This window comes from Mus pahari, chromosome 1 (assembly GCF_900095145.1).
Source record: "Mus pahari chromosome 1, PAHARI_EIJ_v1.1, whole genome shotgun sequence".
Lineage (NCBI taxonomy): Eukaryota > Metazoa > Chordata > Mammalia > Rodentia > Muridae > Mus > Mus pahari.
In genome coordinates, this window is record NC_034590.1 from 162530943 (window position 1) to 162547534 (window position 16592).

At 39.1% G+C, this 16592-nt stretch overlaps 1 pseudogene; it reads left to right on the forward strand.

Annotated features, from left to right (window-relative positions):
- The first annotated feature begins 4167 nt into the window (after positions 1-4167).
- The window catches only part of LOC110335396, a 14375-nt pseudogene continuing 1950 nt past the window's right edge, over positions 4168-16592 (forward strand).

Genomic DNA, 16592 nt, shown 5'->3' on the forward strand with positions numbered 1-16592 from the left:
GATGAACATTGTTATAGGCAGATGTAAAAGGCTCCACTTTAGTGTCTATGTTTAAGTGCATAAAGCAAGTACAGGTTTTTAGAGCCACCTTAAGGCAGATTCCAGATTATGCTCTATTCATAACCCTCATAAACTTGGTCAGGTGAATTACCCTTTCTGAATATCACTTTCTTCTTTCATGCAATTAAAATCATAATACTATTTTAAAAGATGTTATGTAAATGATAAAAATGATAAGCATGAGGCATATTTCTAAAAACTGGCCCAATTGAATTATCAATGTTGCTTTGATACATATCATGTCTAAATCTAGTAGAGTGCAAACAACTACTCCACTTGACAATGATTAAATTTATCCTAATAAAACAATATTGTATTAAATTATTTAAATAATATATGACTGTGTAAGTATTCTATGTAACTAATATATAGATAGAGTAATAAATACATACTCCATACATAATATAATCCAAGTAATATTAATAATTGTCTCTGGCTAGTGTGTAGAATATTGTCAATGCTAAAGAGATTTAGCATTAAGGATTAAAAAGTATTTAAGTGTCATTTAGCATAAAACACCTGAAGATTATATGTCATATCTTGCCATCTATATGATAAAAATTTCTAAGGATCAACTACAGTGTGTGAATCAGTATCTTAGAACTTAATGGAATAAAAGTAGCATATAGCACAAAGTGCTAAATAATACTCTTTAAAATTTGATCCTAGGATACAATATGCATGGAATAAGTAGCACAGATAAGAAATGTACTCTTAACAATTATCTGTATTCAGCATTTTTATTTCATAAGACACCCCTATTTGCTATAGATCCAGTAAAGGATTCTACAGAGGAGCTCATGAACTTAAGACAAAGCTGACTAGTATTGGATTTTAGGTTTAAATTATGGCTTTCAACTTATTGGAACTCTGTTATTATACACAGCCCACACATAGAGGAGGAGACAGAGAGAGGGCATATTCAAACAACTACTCCATGAAAATAAGTGAATGGGAAGCAGAGGTAAAGGAAAACAAGCCACCCAGAGTCAGATGTGTTGTCTAGCATTCTCATCAACACACAATCCCGGAGCACCTGGGATCACCATCAGTGCTCTCAGCTATAGCTTTCAGCTTGAGGCCAGAGAAACCCAAATCCTGTGTGCTACTGTGTCCCACATCATACTCGAGGAAAGCATCTCGGTGAGGGACATTTAGTTTATATGCATACACCTTCCTTCACATTGGAAGTTGAGAAACTGATTCTTTTAATGACTAAGAGAAAGAACAGCACAATGTCTCCTTATACTCCTTATCTGATTACGTGCATTTGATACTGATGGGTAGGGTTAGTTCACAGGTGAAGATGTTCCAGTTCACAAGTTCACAGAAGTGTTTTTTTTTTTTTTTTTTTTTTTTAGTGTAACAACTTGTCAGGGCCATTACTAATAGACAGTATGGGAGCTCAAATTTTGTCTACTCCATTTGCACTGACTTTTATTTCATTTATATATAGATTTACATATAGACTGAAAATGTGTTTGTGTGTGTGTGTGTGTGTGTGTGTGTGTGTGTGTGTGTGTGTGTGGCTTTAAGGAGTATTCTATAAAAGAGAGAGTTCACCAATTAATAAACCTGATGCTCAAACTTTAAGTCACTCTAATTTCTTAAATATAGTCACTATCCTTAGCAGAGCTACTGCAAACCACTCTCCTAAAATGTGGCCACCTTCTATTTACTGGCCATACAAACATAGGCAAACACACACACAAACACACACATAATTGCTCAAAAAGAAACCTGCTAAAACAGTTCAACCATTTTGTTCAGGAGTGAGAATTCACAGTTAGCATTGTTTTATATATATATATATATATATATATATATATATATATATATATAAATCCAACAATCATCTTAATCTTAGCAATTATCTCAATTTTTACTGGAGCATGAGGAGGCTTAAACCAAACCCAAATACGAAAAATCATAGCCTATTCATCAATTGCCCACATAGGATGAATACTAGCAATTTTACCATATAATCCATCTCTAACCCTATATATATACTATACATATATATATATATATATATATATATATATATATATATATATACATTGCACCTCATTAGGGCCCAAAAATTCAAAGCAAAGTAAGATATTATTTGAATCTTAATAAATTATTACATAGGAAGATATTATTTGAATCTTAATAAATTATTACATAGTTTTAGTTCAAAAGGCCATGGTTTTTTGATACCTCCATATTTGATGCGTTTAAAAAGAGAACTTTCAGATTAAATCTGTAAAATCATAGAAAAAATTATGTTCAAATTTTAAAGTGCTTTTTGTGTTTAAGATGTGGTTGTCAAGGTAGGGGATGAAGACCTCCAGGAGAGAGGCAGCATTGATTAAGTGCATTGCATTTACTTCAATTAATGTGTGCAAAACAGAGAAAGCTGAATCCAACTTCAAAAGATAGTGAGGCAGCTCTTGGACAGGACTGTCACATTAACTTTTATTATCAGATTCTGACTCAACACCATCAATTTTATGTATCAACAGAATTCCCAGGGAGTAAATAATTGTTGTTAAAATCTTCACAACTTCTATTTCAAAGGCCATCAATTAACATAAGCAAAGTGCCACCTCTCTGAACAGGTTTCTGGTAATTACATTCCATACTAAGGATATAGTAGGTGTAAGGACTGGATACTACATGCACAGCACAGAATGCCTTCTGGCCTTCTCTTAATCTATACTCACTCAGTAACAAATTTAGTTTTTACACACTCTTGCTATGGGATCTCTACTGCCTGCTCTTCTGAAGGGGAGGCAAGTGCTGCCCACGTTTTATGTGCTCCCCAGTTATCAAAAGCCAAGCTGTTGTTTCACTATTGGTGCCAACGAGTTTCCAGGCTCACGTTTCACTGTGCACATTGCCAAAACCCCCAAATTCTGTCCCTTCTGGTTTCTCTGTGTCAGGGTGTATCCATACCTTATTCACAAGAAGGACCAATCCTTTCATCTCTTCACTAGGGGAGATGAGACAACAGATGAGCAAGGGTTTGTTTGCACTTAGAAAGTGATGTTGCTCTGACTGGATCCTACTGCAGAACAAACACCCAATAGTCCACAAGCTGGAAAACCTTGCCCCTGGGTCTCTGCACACACATGCACAGGAGCTCTCCCTGAAACTTGAGTAAGTGAGGCAGGGATCACACTGCCATAGATTATTCGCTGCAGACCTGATCCCCTCTAACTTAGCCTGTAACAATGCCAGTGCAGGTTTGAGCTATCAATGAAACAGAAACAAAAAGAAAATAAACAAATAAACATAAAACAAAAAACGAAGAAGCAAACAAACTAATACCCCATAGAGGGAAACCCTTTAGTGGATATCAGACTCTTTGCCAAATTGACCATCTTATAGAAACACCCTAGAGACTTATTTCATGATGTCATATTCTTTTTATTTTGTCTCTATCCTCCCCCAAGCTACAGAAATAAGGAATAAAACTCACTTGTTCACATAAACGTTTTTCAGGATTGGAAGATACAGAAGGTGGAGCTCCCAGGAAGATGTATTTCTTCGCGGGTATTGTATTTTGGCAGAAGTTAAGCAAGGCCTTTATTATGAAAACTTTGGGAGGCAGAGACCTTCTTCAATGACTTTTGGCCCACTTCAAACACTCAGCATCCCTTACCCAACCCGAAAACCATTCCTGTACTCACAGACTATTGTGGTCAATCCCTAGAAGCCGTCATCTGGAAATTTCCTTGTCCCCTCTAGCATATTGTTTGTCAGAAAGTCTGTGTTTTCTCCTGTCCTGCTAGGGCTGTTAATCATCAGTCCTCAAAGGAGGAGCAGGAGCCCACTCCACAGCTACGGGCTAGGAGAGCTCACTCTGCAAAGGCCAGAGGCAAGCTAAGTGAAGCACAGTTTCAGACACCAAGAACATAGACAATAGAGTTCTGTGCCTGTAGGAGAACTCTCCTCCTTGGTGAACAGCAACCGGAGACACCAACTTCTCTCACTAGAGAAGAAGAGTTGATAAGGTCTCCAATACGTCTAGCAGCAGCTAGTATACATCCACATCATTACTGATCCCTCAATCTCCCCACCTGGGGCTTTGTGGGCTCAGCTATGTGGTGGTGCACAGTGATGGCCCATTTGCTACACGTGCACTATACACTGCTACGTGGGCAGCAGCTGAAGGCTCAGCTGGACCAGTGGAGCAATGACCAGTGAGAGCTTAGGAACCTACACAATTCCTTCTGTTCCACATGTGCTGTGACTCTCAGGAGCTTAAACCTAGCTCCAGCTCCCGGTTTCTTTCTGTGGGAGCTCCAGTGTTCCCGGGAGAGCAATGCAGGTACTCCTACCTTTTCACTGTCTCTAAGAGGCTCCTTGATTGGACAGACTTAAGTACAGACTATCCAAGCTTATGGACATGTGATTGTGATCTTTCCAAAAGCAGACTCATACCATATGAAATCTGGATGATAGAGCACATTACTACTATCTGTGATCTAATAAATTATGGCTTCATGTTGAACCTTACAAGTTTTACAAATGAAAACTAAGACCCTTTGAGACTGTGTGCCTTAGGCTGTTTTGATTTTTGCATACCAATGTTGTCTCTGGGTTTTACACGTAATCCAGACTCCACAGAAAACAGCAATCCATTGCAGATAGATATTTATCGGGTTTTGTTCTACATTAATAAGTAATAGAGTAACAACTGCGCTGTCTGGCCTGTCTCCACCAGAATGTGACTGTGGGGCCTCCAAAATCATTCTTCACAGAGTTCTTAGACTTGTCCTTACAAGGTACTAATTACAAATAATGTTGTGGAAATGCCCATAATAGATTGCTTAAATTCAAAAAAAAAAAAAAAAAAAGCAGACAACAGCTCAGGAAAAATGTACAAAGGAAGGGATGATACACTTTAAGGTTTTTAATCCTGTGGTTCTGTATTGAAGACTACTAGCAACCCAATACGCTGGCTAATTATGCTGTATATTTCATAACTTTTCTGTCCGAATTATATCACAATCCAAGTCATTAAATTCCAGAAGAGTTTTTTTATTTCTCCTTCCACAAGTTTGAGAGATTTGTAAGCACTTTAATGTCTTTTCTGCACAGTTTATTAATGCTTTTCCAGCTAGCATAGAACATTTGAAAATCGTTCCACAGAGAAAAGCCAGATTAAAATATCAATGTGGAAGTTAACCTACTGATGTTAATTCTCAAGAAAATATGCCAGAAGCAAGAGAGGAAATACTATACTGGTTTCATTAATTGAATTGGGTCTCAGTGTTCACATTTAAACCATACAAAGGCAGGAAAGACAATGATATGGAGAAAATGCAAATAATATAGTTATTGAAAATTTTTCACTCAGAATACTAAAATACCTCATAGTAGTAAGACAGCCAAATTAAACATTGACTTGGAATCTGAATATATACATTTGCATATCTTTATGCAAATTAGTAAGTTCATACAGACATTCTCTGCATTATTCAACTTTAAGTATTAAAAGTGATTATTAGAGGTCTTATGACAAAGTTCTCATACTTGTTAAAATAAGTACAATTTTTAGCAAGTGACAGCTAATACTGTTGAAGATATCGAGTATATAGTGTACCACATGCCTTTCATGCCCTGCTCTTAAGGATATGCTTTGGAAAACACTTTGGTAGTTGCTTTGAAACTCAACCAAAAATTTATCATATCTCATAAAAATCTATCTGTACGTATACTCCTGAGTAATACAATTTACGTTCACATGAAGATGTGTGTAGGAATGCCTCTGACTGTTATCATTTGTAGTGTCCTAAATGCTAGAAAGCATACAGATATCTTTGGACATGTTAAGTCATGTGTGGAAAAACATATCCATACAGTAAACAAACAGAAGACAACAATACACATGGGATAATGATTCAACTCAATAGTACAGCAATTAGAAATTCTTCCAGATAGTAAGTACAATTTTTAAAATGTAAGAACTGAGTCCATCATATATCTAGGTAGAAGAGTAACAACAAGTGGGTAAAAATCAAAGAGATCTTCCTAATGAAAGACATCATGAAAAAAGGAAAACTGCAGTGTGGATCCCTTTGCTAAGACGCTTACAGTGGAGAATTAATCCATGATTTTCTAGAGGGTGGGGGAGTTTTACAGCAAAAAGCAATGGTTTTCAGCAATTAGCCATGTTCAAAACTGGAATGTGGCAATGATTGCACATTTCTCTAAGTTTGCTGAGTCATTGAATCATTTAATTTTTACAGATTATTAACTTTATCATAAGTAAATACTATAGCCTGAAAAAACTCTTAAAATTTTCCATTTTTCTCATGGCATTCTCAAATAAATGGAGTTTAAATAGCAGCCTAATGTAGATTGGGAACATTTTCACAAAATGAAGAAATGATGCATCTGTAGAGTTGGTATATGAGCAATATTAGCAAATCAAAATTAAGCACATAAATAATACACATTTTTGAAAGTGAAATCTTGCACATCATGGATACCATGCACATAAAATTAAAGAAAATGATCTCACCATCATCAGTCGGTTGCTAAGGTAAACTAAAGAACAATGGTACCCTATTTCCAGTTCACATCACGAATTAGATTAGTGAAACACAGACAGCAATAACATTATCAGAAGATGCTTGTTACTAGGGAGTCTACCCAAAGCAAATCTTACATTGTCAGTAGAAGAAGACATTAAGAATCACTTAGCAAATGAGTTGGAGTACTAGAAAGGCCAGTTATGTGCCCTAACACATCACCCAACAGTTTTCCTGACATAAATTTGGGTACTTGTTATTATTTCATGGACTTTCATTCCTTCAAGACTGTAAAAAATTTTGAAATTCTCTGTTTTCTTAATTCAATTGCCAGATTCAAATGATAAACAGATGGTAAAGAAGATGCATCTATGTGTTGCATGGTGAGAGTTCACTTACATGTAGAGATAAAATGAAAGAACCATTAAATATGAATTCATTTTTTAAACTGGTGTTTTCTTTCTCACTGATATACAAATGTGGGGAAAGCAACCATTGATTTTTATCTCCATAGACTAAAATCTAAATTCCTTCATGTGTCTGAAAAGTGACATGGTATAACCAAGCTACAAAAGAGAATTTTAAAAGTGCACATATATATGTATGCATATTTATTTGTTATTTATAATAGATAAGAATTCATATGTATTTAGAGATTCTCATACTGACTACAGGGCGGATTCGATGAAATGCACATCATGATTTACTATAATATTTAACAAATAAACTAACTGGAGTGCAAAATATTCAGTTTCAAGACAATGATTTAAAGTCCATTAATATCATACCAGAATATTCTTGAAATAAAAAGATACTTTTTAGTCATAGCATTTCATCCATTAGATTTCAAATTTTTCTCAACCAATTCCTTTAGTTCTGTAACACATTTGTTCAGGCTATAAAGAACATGACATAATAAATTCACAAATAACTTTGAATGGCATAAATGGAAGGAATGAATCACAGAGGGCAATTTGCTCATGGCAGCTTTGTTGGCACCACTTCCTAGTGAAAAGCCATCAGGAAAAGTGCAACTCTTCTCAAATGTTTTCCCAAGGAAACATGACAGCTTGAGTCAAGAGAAAAAACTATTATTTCTTCTTATCTGTTTCCTAAGGCCTTAACAAGAGACGAATGAGGCTCATTGAAAGCTATTTCAGTGGACGAGGAGAGCATAATATTCCAATGAATATGTTCATGTGGTTTCAATAGTGGTCATTCCAGAGATGTAGCCAACCAGTGGTCCATTTTCTTGGTGCCAGCTTTAAGTTTGAACAGCTCTACTTGGGGCAGAGCACATGACTCAAAGCTGATTTGTTATCCAACTTTTCAATATTATTGAAGATTTGAAGGTTTTTACTTTACAATTTGAGATTGTCTTGTGAGTGAGGCAACCCAGACCCAGAGAGAACAACATGAAATGCACTCACTTACACATGGATATTAGTTGTTAAGTAAAGGATAATCACACTACAGATCCAGACAAGTTAAAGACAAGAGGCATATGATCTCCCTGGACAGGGAAAATAGAATAGATTTGATGGATGGACTGGGGGCAGGTAGAGATAGAAATAGGAGTGGGCAGGTACATGCCAGCAAGATTCTGCTGAAGGGTCCCTGATATAGCGGCCTCTTGTGAGGCTATGCCAGTGCCTGGCAAACACAGAAGTGGAGGCTCACAGTCAGCTATTGGATGGAAGAGGGGCTAGAGAAAGTACCCAAGGAGCTGTAGGGGGCTGCAACCCTGTAGGTGCAACAACAATATGAACTAACCAGTACCCCCTGAGCTCCTGTCTCTAGGAGGAGAAGGAATGGAGAAGGGAGGAAGGGATGGAAGAGGGAGAGAGGGAGGGGAGAGAGAGGAAGGGGAAAGACTACTGAATCGGTGAGCATTTGGTGGTGATATAGAAACCTAGTGTTGTGGAAACATCGTTCCAGGGTGCTATGAGGGAGATGCTAATGAGGATACTTAGTAATGATGGATATGGAGCCTGAAACTGTCATCTTCTATAACCAGGCTAGGCTTTCAGTGGTGGGACCAGGACACTAACCAGGAGACAAAATCTATGACCCACAATCTGCCCTGCTTACAAAGATGTACTGGGGTAATTGCAATTTAGAGCTTGTGGGAGTGGCTAACCAATGACTTCTCAAACCTGAGGCCCGAACAGTTTTCCAACAGTGCCTACATGGCCAGGATTCAGAAGGTGGAGGGTTCAGAGACCTAGAGTAGAACTAAACATGAGTGCCCCCAAATTTAAAATCAATGAAATTTCTAATGATACTCTGATAGATTGATGTCTAGGATAATCTTAATTGATGAGACTTTCTCCAGCAGCTGAGAAGAGCAGATATTGACACCCACAGCCAAATATTAGGTGGAGCTCAGGGAACTTTTCAGAAGAGGGATAGAAAGGATTGTAGAAGCAACAGAAGTTGAGAACACCAGAACAAGGCCCACAGAACCAACTAATCAGGGGTCATAGGGGCAAACAGAGACTGAAGTTGCAATAACAGTGCCTGCATAGGTCTAGACCAGGTCCTCTCCACATATCCTGTGGTTCTTTACTTTGGATTTTATTTTTAGGCTCCTAGCAATGGAGTAGGAGTGTTTCTGATTCTTTTGCCTGCCCCTCAGACTTTATCCTTCCATTGAGTTGCCTTATCCAGCCTTGACATAAGGTCATATGCCTTGACTTATGGCATCCTGTTATGTCAGATTTGGTTGATATCTCGAGGAGGCATCCTCTTTTCTGAAGGGAAACAGAGGAGGAGGAACAATGGATGTGGGGAGAGAGGCTGTGAGGAGAAAAGCAATTGGAATCTGCACTCCAGATATATGAATGATGAATCAATCAATAAAAAAACATTTATAAAGAGAGATTGTATCGTGACATGAAACAATTTTCATGTCAACCTACATATTAATTAAAAGTCATGAACCTTGGAAATTTTCATTCAGGGTCAAGCTAAGATGGTTCCTTAAATGTCATTTTAAGGGATAGAGAGAGATGTAGATAAGGCATGATTTAATTATGACATGAACCATGCTTAATCAATAGACTTGTTTCATATGTTGCATCTTAAGTAATTTGCTTCAAATCCAGGCTGTCTAATGAGCCAGAGCTCAGCTAACAGCAAGTCTATATATGGATGAGTGCCAGATTTTCCAGGCAACATCAGCTGTGAGTTTAATTTTTCAATCCATTTGTAATGATATAGAGTAATTTGGCAATGACAGTTTGGTATAATAAATGAAGACTTTGGCCTTTCATTCCAGTTCCTGTTTGAAGCTTTACCTCTGCCACATATTAGTAGAGTTACATGGGATATATTACACATTGAATAGGCCTCTGATGGCTGCTCTGAATGATTTTTAATATTGATGTAATGCAGTTCTATAGAGCTATCAATAATATTAATAGCTAAATAGAAAGTGAATTCCTGCTTCTTTCCACTTCTTGTACCATGACCTTGACAAATTATATATGCTCTCCAAATCTCTGTTTATATGTTCAGCACTGGATTCAGAGAGTATGTAGATTTAGAAAAAATATTACCTATATATTGACAATTTAAGACCATCTTGAAATTCAAAGTTTTGATGCTAACTTAAAAAGATACTGCAATGCTATATAATGTATTAAGCATATACATCAATAAGCATCCTGTAGGGTGTGTAGGAGATTCTAAAGATTATCAGGCAACTTTGTTATTTCTACATCACCACAACTTTTTTTTCTCCTTATTTCTCTTGAGTATAACAAACATAAACACTATTCAGATTCCAGTTTCAATCCCAGACTCGAAAGATGAGGAGATAGCTCAGTGGGGAAATGCACACACGTCACATAAGCCTGATGACCTGAGTTCAGATCCCCAAAATTGTACAGACATCAGACACAGTAATGCCAGCACCTGTAATTGCAGTATGAGAATAAAAGATGCGATAATCAGTCTCCAGAGCCCAGTGCCTTTAGCCTGGCCAACATGGTGGTGAAGATGTATTCCCTGCATAAGTACATATACCTTTTCTTTGAGATGGGCTTCCACGGACTGTCATGTTAAGCCTGATTCTTCTCTACTTCCCTCTAGTAGAAAACATTCTGGTTATAATATGAATAGATGGAGACCAAGAGAAGAGTACGATTACAGTGTTGAAGGTCCCTGCTTCAAGGAATTTCCTTTTTAAAGAAGAAGCCATGGAGCTGTGGATTTCTAGTTTGAAGAAAATTTCATATCACATTATTGTGGTAAGTCTATCACTTCATAGTACCAAAGATTATATGAATTTGGCAAAATAAATTTTTCATGTCAGAATTCTGGAGACAAGCATTGGAGGTTAAGGTGATAAATTTGATGCTTCTTCTTTCTCCTATGTGTTCTAATATTTTACCGAACTATCTCAAGAAGAAAGGGTTAGTATTGGTTTGTGATTTCAGATGCTTCATTTCATGGCTTCACATAATGTAAAGGCCATGTGGCATAGAATCCTCTTTGTACTCTGCAGACAGGAAGCAGTGTAAGACAGGAAACCACTCAGACCAAGGACTGTCTTCAAAGTCACAACCACAGTGATATACTTTACTTAACTAGGATTTAGTCTCTAAGGATTTCAAAGCCTCCCATAATAGAGACATTATATGAAGACCAGGTGGTCAGCATATGACCATAACAGAATTTTATATTCAAGTCAGAACATTGACGTTTTCTGGGACATCTTTCTTGTGCTTATGGTCATCTTTCTCTTCAGTTTTCACATGGTCCTTTGTACATAAGATTTCCTTTAATTTTTTATTTAAAAAATATTTTATTTATTTATCTAGTAGGTTCTGTATGTGTGTCTTTGGGAAAGGTACTCATTCAATGGTATGCCTGTGGAAGTCAGAACAAAAACAGTAGGAGTCAGGTTTGTTTGTTTGTTTGTTTGTTTGTTTTAAACCATATGGGTCCTAGGATCACAACTTAGGCCACTCACCTTGGTAACAATTTCGTTTGTCAGATACAAGCATGGTATATACTCACTAATCAATGGATATTAGCCCTACCCCCCAATAAAGTGCAGAATACCCAAGATAGAGTCCACAGAACTCAAAAAGGTCAACAAGCTGAAGTGCCCAAATAAGGGACATCTCAGTCCAACTTGGGAGAGAGAAAGAAGCTACCACAACTGGGGAGGGAAGGAGGGACCTGGGGGGGGAAGTGGACAGGGTGAGAAGTGGGGTGGAGAGGGGAACCTGATCTGGCATTGGATGAGGGTAAAGGATACCCTCAAGGACTGAAGCCCTGAGGGCCAGCAGAAAGAAAGAAAACAGGCAACCTCGAGAAATAGGAGGTTGGGGGGGGGGGACCCTCCAGTATGCACCAAAGACCTGAGAGGTGAGAGGCTCTCAGGACTCAAAGGAAGGGACCTTAGATGAAATGCATGACAGTAGGGAGAGGGAGCTTATAGAGCCCACCTCCAGCAGGGAGACAGGACATCAAGTGAGGGATGGGGTTGCCATCCTAGAGTCACAACTCTGACCCATAATTGTTCCTGTCTGAAAGAATTACAGAGATGGAAATGGAAAGGAGCCTGAGGAAAAGGAGGTCCAGTGACGGACCCAAAGTGGGATCCAGCTCAAGGGGAGGTCCCAAGGCCTGACACTATTACTGAGGCTATGGAGTGCTCACAAAAAAGACCTACCATGACTGCCCTTGGAAAGACCCAATAAGCAGCTGAAAGAATCAGATGCAAATACTTGCACCCAACTAATGAATAGAAGCAGCTGACCCCTATTGTTCAATTAGGGAAGGCTAAAAAAAGCAGAAAAGAGCAATCCTGTAGGAGGACCAGTTGTCTCAATTAATCTGGACCCCTGAAATCTCTCAAACACTGTATCACCGAAAAGAGAACATACACCAGATGATATGAGGCCCCCAACACACATACAGTAGGGGACGTCTGGGTCTGTGTTCATTCAGAGATGATGCACCTAACCTTCAAGATAATGAAGCCTCAGGGTGTTTAGAGGTCAGGTGGGTTGGGGGTTGGGAACATCCATATAGAGACAGATAGGTAGGGAGGAGGTATAGGATGTGGATTGGGGGAGGGGGAATAAAATGTGGAGTGTAAAAAATAATTAATAAAAAATATTTTATTTATTTATTGGATTTTGTATGTATGTATTTGGTCAAGGTACTCATTCAATGATGCATATGTGGAAGTCAGAAGACAAATAGTAGGAGTCAGGTTTTCTTTTTTGTTTGTTTACTTGTTTGTTTTATACCATATGGTTCCTAAGATCAGAACTCAGGTCACTCAGCTTGGTAACAATTTCTTTTGTCCTAGATATCTTGCTAGCTCCAAAAATTTCTTTTTTTTTTTTTCTCCTAAGGTTACCAATCATGTTCGACCAGGGCCTCCTTGAAAGACCTTAACTGTCACTTTAGAGACTCTCTCCAACTGAGTCCGACTAAGAAATAGAAAGGAGTTTGACTACCAGATATAAACAGAGAAGATAGCAAAATCAGTCCAGAACCCTTATCAATGTTCTTTAAATATAATTTCCCTGGAAGCTATGTTTAAATTCATAAAAAGTACAAATGTCTTGTAATTGCTGTAAAGCATTCTGGCTGGAGAAAATAAGTTAAAAAGTATTTTGTTGTTGTTGTTTTAGTTTGGTTTTTGTTTGTTTGATTTGCTTTAAATGACATTTGACTTTTAACATGAAATATTTATCTTCCCACTACCTTAAGCATTCATAAAAATTTTCAGGAATTATTAAGAAAAAAATTCCCCCAATCAAAAACAATCATGAAATATTTAAGGTGTTTTCCCTCCATGACCTCTGCATCAGCTCCTGCTTCCTGACCTGCTTAAGTTCCAGTCCTGACTTCCTTTGGTGATGAACAGCAATGTGAAAGTGTAAGCTGAATNAACCCTTTCCTCCCAACTTGCTTCTTGGTCATGATGTTTTGTCCAGGAATAGAAACCCTGACTAAGACAGACTCAAAACTCTATTAGACAAATGTACTATTTATTCTTCACTACTTTCTTGCTATAGTGTCTTAAATAGAAATAGATTTCAAGGAACTTTCAAATTTTATCTTTTATTTATTTTCAGATACATTTGGAGCACGAAATGCATAAACAAAATGTATACATTAAATCACTCGTACTGACTGTAGAATCCAAAATTGCCCTTCCGTTGCAGGTGTACAGGCCAATGGACGAGTAGAGAAACCAACCGTTGCAGTATTGGCTGTTTTCCTCAGCCAATCTCTACAATTGGAAGACCCAAAATCCCTTTCTTGAAGAACCCTAAAGCTCTTACTAACTTTGTAGATTCCCTTCTTTTCTTTTACCAGCCTACATGGGACGATTGCCAGCAATTGTTGCAGGTTCTATTCACCACAGAGGAGAGGCAGATAATTCTCTTACAGGCTAGGAAGAATGTCCTGGGCACATATAGGAGGCCCTCTCAGCTGTCCATTGACATAGATGCTGGGTTCCATTTTACCCAACACAACTGGGATCACAATACTTCTGAAGGTAGGGAATACCTGAAGGTTTATTGCCAGGCTCTAATGGCAGGTCTCTGTGGGGCTGGGAAGTGCCCCAACAATCTAAGATAAGAGAGGTCATCCAGGGCCCAGATGAGTCTCCCTCCATGTTCCTGGAGAGATTTATGGAGGCTTTCCACCACTTTACCCCCTATGACACGTGTCCCGAGGAACAAAAAGCTACAGTGATTACGACATTTATAGATCAGTCTTATATATATATTAAGAGGAAATTACAGAAGTTAGAAGGATTTCAGGACAAGTTGGTAAAAGAGTTAGTGCAGGTTGCTGAGAATGTATATCATAATAGGGAAACAGAGGAGAAGAAAGAAAGCAGAAGAAACAGGAAGCCAGGAAATTAAAAAGGGATAAGAGACAAGAAAGAAACTTGCATAAAATACTGGGCATAGTAGTCAGGGAAACTAAAGAGCCTAGTAAGACAGTACCCGGCAACTGCAGAGAGCCTTTGGCTAAAGATCAATGTGCTTATTGTAAAGAAAAACGACACTGGGCAAGAGACTGACCCAAGAAGAAGAATACACCGCCCCCCCAACCCCATGACCAAAACCTTCCACCTGTTCATGGTTGAGAATAAAGGGATAGCAAAAGGAGTGCTAACACAGAAGCTGGGTCCTTGGAAGAGGCTGGTGGCCTACCTGTCAACCAAGCTAGATACAGTAGCAGGAGGGTGGCCTGCCTGCTTGCAGATCATGGTGGCTGTTGCAGTGTTAGTCAGAGATGCAGACAAGTTGACAATGGAACAGGATCTACTAGTGTCAGCCCCTCATGACCCCGGAGAACATGATCTGCCAGCCCCCAGATCAATGGTTGACCAATGCCCACATTAGCCACTGCCAGACTCTGTTGATCAACTCTGATAGAGTCACTTCCCCACCCCCACCCCCACCCCCAAGTCTGAACCTAGCTACCCTGCTCCCAGACCCAGACACAGAGCCCCCTATCCGTGACTGTCTTGCTGGGGCACATGGGTGGCATAAAGTTCTGATAGACCAGCCATTAGAGGATGCAGACATTACCTGGCTCACAGACAGAGCAGCTATCTAGAAGAAGGGAGGAGACATGCTGGACTAACTGTGGTAGACAGACACCAAGTTATTTGGACATAGGCCCTGCCAGAGGGCACATTGGCCCAAAAGGCAGAACTGATTGATCTCACTAAGGCCTTGGAATTAGGAAAAGGAAAAAGACTCATGGATAGCAGGTACACTTTTGCTGCAGCCCACATCCATTGGGCCATATATCAACAGAGGGGTCTACTGATGTTGGGAGGAAAAGAAATTAAGAACAAAGAGGAAATACTGGCTCTACTGAGAGCCTTCCACAACCCTGCCAAGGTAATCATCATCCACTGTCCTAGTCACCAGAAGGGAGATTCTGTGATAGCAAGGCCAGTGTGAGAGGCACGAGCAGTTGCAGTCATGGCCCTGCTGGTGATCCTGGCAACAGAGTTCAAAAGATCTGTCCCCAAGTTTACCTACACAGCAGAGGACTTAGCATTCATTTCCAAAGATTCCAGTCACCAGTTCGACAAAAAATAAGGGACTGTGGTATACCTCTGGGGGAAAGAAAATCCTGCCACAAAGATAAGCAGAGGCTATGATCAAACAGATGTACCAGTGGACTCACTTAGGGGAAAGCAAGCTCATTGAGACATTTTCCAAGACTAAGTACCATGTACTAGGTTTAAAACACCTTGTGGAGCAAGTGGTGCACAAGTGTGTGCTCTGCCAAAAAGTCAATGTCTACCACACTATGGTGGATCCAGGGAAGATGTACCGAGGAGACAGACCCGGCATCTACTGGAAGGTAGACTTTACTGAGGTAGGACCTGGAAAATATGGGTATAAATACATTCTGGTTTTTGCGGATATGTTCTAAGGATGGGTAGAAGCTTTTCCCTATAAAAATGAGACTGCTCAGGTAGTTGTCAAGAAGATTATTGAAGAAATTTTTCTAAGGTTTGGAGTGCCAAAAGCAATAGGGTCAGATAATGGCCATGCCTTTGTTGCCCAGGTAAGTCAGTAAGTCAAGTATTTAGAGGTTGAAACCAAGAAAGAAGCACAATGTATAGTGGGTCTATTTGGATTCTGGAGGCAGCAAATCCTTCACTTGGGTGTGTTACTTCAGCCTATTTACCAAGTGACTCGGAAAGCTGCTAGATTTGTGTGGGGCCTAGAACAGGAGAAGGCCATTCAACAGGTCCAGGCTGCTGTGCAGGCTGCTCTACTGCTTGAACCATATGATCCAGTAGACCCGATGGTACTTGAGGTGTCTGTGGCTGATAGAGATGCTCTTTGGAGCCTCTGGCAGGCCCCTGTATGTGAATCACAGAAGAGACCTTTGGGATTTTGGAGCAAAGCTCTACCATCATCTGCAGACAACTATTCTCCCTTTGAAAAACAGCTCTTGGCCTGCTATTGGGCCTTAGTGGAAACTGAA